General features: G+C 28.1%; 1 pseudogene; it reads left to right on the top strand.

Annotated features, from left to right (window-relative positions):
- The first annotated feature begins 3,553 nt into the window (after nucleotides 1-3,553).
- LOC112478801 lies at nucleotides 3,554-3,671 on the top strand (annotated as a pseudogene).
- The last annotated feature ends 1,511 nt before the right edge of the window (nucleotides 3,672-5,182 follow it).

A 5,182-nucleotide genomic window follows, 5' to 3' on the forward strand; every position in this document is an offset into this window, starting at 1 on the left:
TCCTGAAAATCTTAGTTGTCTAAAGGCAGAAAGAAAAAAAATATAGGTCAGAAACTTAGATCGATATAAAGAACACAAAGAAAAGTAAGTGAAAGTAAAATATTTTATTTTTTTATTATTAATTGATCTTAAAGGTAACTGCTTACTTAAATAACAGTAATAATGTTTTTCAGATTATTTCATATATATAAGTAAAAAGAATGATAATGATGTTGCAAGAAATGAGAGGTAAGAATTAGTAATTTTCTGTTTTAAGTATCTGTACTACATGTAAAGAGGTATAACATTATTTAAAGGTAGATTAGAATAGTTAAAAATGAGTATTAAGAACTCTAGAAGCAACCACTAAATTTTTTTAAAGCAGTGTAATTGATGTGCTAAGAGAGATAGTGTTATAAAATGCTCACGTAAAAAAAAAAAACAGAAAAAGAAAACAAGAACAAAGAACAAATGCAACAAATAGAAAACAGTACCAATATCATACATATTTATCCAACTATGTTAATAATTACTTTAAACATAAATAATATAAATGTACCAATTAGAAGTGAGAGACTGTCACAATTGATTTAAAAAAGTATCCAATTACATGTTCTCCAAAAGTAATTCACTTTAAATACAAGGAAACAGATATAAGAACACCAAAGGAATGAAGTAAAATACATTATGCATATGCTAATCAAAATAAATCTGAATTATCTATATTAATTTCAGACAAAGCAGGTTTAGGAACAAGGAAAATTGTCAAGGTTGAAGAGATACATTAAATAATAATAAAGGGTTCTATTGTTTAAGAAAATAAAAATTCAACATTCAAAATTCAACACCCAGCAATAGAGTGTCAAAACACATGAGGAAAAATCTGATGGAACTAAAAGAAAAATAGATAAATCCAGTATTTTAGTTGGAGGCTTAATCACATTTCATTCAGTAATTGATAAGTCAAGCAGAAAGAAAATCAGTAGAATATAGTGACCTAAATAGCATTATGAAATATATTTGTTCTAAGTATTTATATAATGCTCCATCCAACAACAGCAGAGTATACAGTAGTAACATTCTCAAGTTCACATGGAACATTCACAAATTTGTACCACCTTCTGGCCCATAAGACATACTTTAACAAGTTTGAAAATAGACAGTATACAAATTATGTTCTCAATATAAAAATTGAATTAAACTAGAACTCAAAAATAGAAAGATAATAGTATAATCTGCTGTTTATTCTAATCCTAGTGCTGCTTTGAAGAGGGTTTATAATTTGTATCTGACACTGAAGCATTCCTGAGGGATAATGTGTTTTATGAAAAATTTCTAAATGTATGAAATTATTCTTTATATATAAAAAGACATTAAAGGAGCTTGAATGTGTTTCTTTCCATGGTTTAAAATGAGTAGATTTGATTTTGTATACTTCTTTTTTCCTATATCTATTAATTTGGGGAGAGTGATTATTTAGCCACAGAACTTCCCCAGATTGGCTTTTGTTTGGGAAAAATTGCTTGGTGGTTTTTGCATTATGGAATAGACTGAAGTCTTAAATAGTAAAGTTTAAAAAATAAAAAAATAACAAATATATATTGGGAATTAACCAATACAGTACTACATGAGTAAAAAAATCATAATAGAAATTAAAATATTTAATATAAGTGAATGTAAAAGTACAATGTATAAAAATCTGTGGAATGGGGCAAGAGAAGTTGTTAAAAGGAAGTACAAAACATTAAATGAATATATTGAAAACAAAGGTTGATCCAAAATCAGTAACCAGAGTTCTCACCTTAGGAAACAGAGAAACAAGAATAATTTAAGCAAAATGCAAGCAGAAGAAACAATAAGAGAGTAGGTCTCAACAAATTAAAAAATATTTAAACAAATGCAAATGTTAGTTTTTTGAAAATTTCAATAAAATTGATAAACTAGCTAGGCTAACAGGAAAAATTCTGATCTAGAAAAATATTTTTAGAATACATCTAGTTACAAAAAGTAAATATAATACACTTTTCATATGCCCATGCTATTTCCTTTATTATTAATTAATATCTTACATTAGTAATATTTATCATAATTAATGAAACAATATAGACCCATTATTATTAACTTAAGTTCATGCTAATATTAATATTTCTGTAATTTTTACCTGTCTTTTTTTGTTGTTGTTGTTTTTGTTGTTCTAGGATCCAATTCAGAATAAAACGTTTGTTTTACAAAAACAATTAGGAATTATGTAATGGTTCTACTTCTCAAACTCAAAATCAACTTCAAATTTGATTAACAAACTTACACTAGGGAATTAAGAAATTCCCTAGAAGTGTGTCCTTGTTTTTATGTCTTTTCTATACTGTTTATTTAGAAATCTTTCTTAGTTTGAGACTCTACTGGTAGATTTAGGTATTTTTTTTGAGTACTCACATGTTTATTTTATTTTATTAAAAATTGCATTTCAATTACAATAAAAAAATAAGGCACTTATAATCAAGAACTTAATTTAGCCCAAAGATTATCCTTAGAAATTATACTCTAAATTCATTGTTTTGGAGATAATAAGACTGAAGACACAATAAATAAAATTCTTTTCCAGGATAATAGAGCTAGTGGTAGAGCTCAGATTACGATACAGATCTCTGAACTCTCAATTCTGTGCTTTTTCCTCTTTATAACATTGCTAAATTTCCATCTTTATCTCTGGTCTTATTTCTCCAGCTTTAGGTATAAATTAGGATAATTCCTCCAGTCCTGTTTCTGCGTAACTGGGAAAAAATTAGAATAGCATTTGAATAATCTATAAATATAGAACTCTAAAAAATTTACAGCTGCAAAATATTTTTTGAAATATGTTTAAAAGTGTTTAGAAATTTAATTTTTTCAAATATTTCACAAGTGTTTTTTTTCAAAATGTATGCATTTCATTTTTATGGCATCTTTTATAGTAAATCATTGCTATACAGGCTTGATATTTTTATCTTCGAAATATTATAAGCCATTTTAACCAAGAGATAGCCCATACATAGCACCTGTACTGACCTAATAGACAGTAATGGCTCATTTGTGAGTTTTATAACCTAAGGGTTTAATATTTCATTGGAAAGACTCTAATAGGCTTTGGCATGGAAAAAAAATCTATGAAAGAGTCAGATGACTTTTTATAGATTATTAAGTAAATAACACTCATATAAAACAATATACATGTCAGTACCAGGAGATTATGTAAATGTTACAGAGGTTTTTTTTTTTTTCCTTTCAACTAACTGTTTGAATTCCTACCACATTTAGAGTTTTTAATGACAGTTCTGGTTTAGAAGAAGTTATATGCATATTATAAATTATTGTTGAGCACATTTGCTTAAGAGAAAGAATACTGAGATTATTTAAACTCCTATTACTTAATCAGTGTCTCCTTTTCTTTTTTAAATATTGTTTTTATAATTATCATATTATAATAAAGTATTTACTTAATTTTGAATACATAATTATTCTGGCATTTTGATAACACACTCAGAGAGTTAGGAGATAAGCACTATCATACTTTGATGATTTAAAGTTCAATTATAATGCCTACGGTCATGCTACCCTGAGCAAGCCTGATCCAGTCTGATCTCGGAAGCTAAGCAGGGTTGAGCCTGGTCAGTACTTGGATGGGGACCACCTAGGAAGACCAGGTACTATAGGTGTAAAAAATAAAAAAAATGAGTATTGTAAGCTGACAAGGTCCTTGCAATCTGTGAGGTCAACCAAGGGTTGTCTCGCCTAAAAACAATAAATAAAGTTCAGTTATGATGCAATTAGAAATATTTACCAGAATTAAGACTTCACATACCCTCTGACATTACAATTGTATTATTCAATTTGTATTATCAAGCAATTTGACATCTAACATGACACAGCTATATACAGGTATGTACATATAAGCCTACATACATAGCTCTTAAAAAGAATACAGAAGCTCCACATCTAAATATACAAAATATAATTTCAAGATATATCATTAATTAAATAAGTCAATATACAGAATATTATATGTTGACTGTAGAGTGGGCTACCTCTGGGTGTATACATGTGCATATCTATGTGTGTGTGTGTGTGTGTGTGTGTGTGTGTGTGTGTGTGTGTGTGTGTGTGTGTGTGTGTTTGAGGGTTTCAATGTCCTTGCTACAGAACTCATTCTCTTGATCTAGTTGGTTTTTTTGTTTGTTTGTTTTGTTTTGTTTTCCGTATATATATATATATATGCTTATATATATCTAAAATATCTTTCAGACTATCTTTGAAAGCATTACCAAGAACTGACAAAAGTGGTTGCTTCTGGGAGAATAATGAAAAGCTAAGGGCAGAGTTAAGGTAGAAGTTTGTTTTTCCATATTGCATGCATTACTGTAACCAATGAAAAAATAGATAAAATGTAAATAAAATATAAAAAATGTTATACACTTTACCTGCTATCATTAATATTTAATCCATTTCATTTACCTTCAAATAAAGTATTGATGTTTTATTTTTTCTTTGTAAATGCAAAATATGTCTTCAAGAATGTTCCTCCATTTTATATTGTAGGAGAAGCGTATCTTTGAACTAACTTTGCCTTAATTGTCCTTTTACTATTTCCATGTCCGTGGATTTAAATTTCATATTATTATGTAGCTTTGAGTTTAGATGGCCTATTTTTTTTTTCTTTTCCCTCTTCTCTATAAACATTTAGAAAATACAACTGGAATTATTTTCGAAAGTGGCATTGTGATTTCCTGGACTCATTTACCTTTTGAATTTGCTTTCCTGAGAACACTCCTACTTATTATCATTAGTAAAATCAGTTTCTTGAAGCTCATTTAGTTATGTAACCATAATCCCTAACTCACAATTTTAAAAACACAATGGGGGTGTTTTCGAAGAGATGATCCACCTTTTATTTTTTTTTCTCTCTCTCTTTTTTTAAATGGGATGTCATCTTCATTGTATTTCATTCCCATTACTTTTCAAGCTGCCTTTTACATTTTGAATTTTCTACACATTTACTATAAACTAATTGGTTTCTTGAACATTCTTTTTTTACTTCATTGAACTATGAGGATGGAGACTATTTGATGAATACTTTTTTTTCCCTAATTATTAAATATAGTTCCTAACTAATATAGCAAGCTAGTTAGTACCTCACCTAATATAGAATGGAACTTTTTGAAGTGCGATT

The sequence above is a fragment of the Pteropus alecto genome, unplaced genomic scaffold (assembly GCF_000325575.1).
Source record: "Pteropus alecto unplaced genomic scaffold, ASM32557v1 scaffold22, whole genome shotgun sequence".
NCBI classification, from domain to species: Eukaryota; Metazoa; Chordata; class Mammalia; order Chiroptera; family Pteropodidae; genus Pteropus; species Pteropus alecto.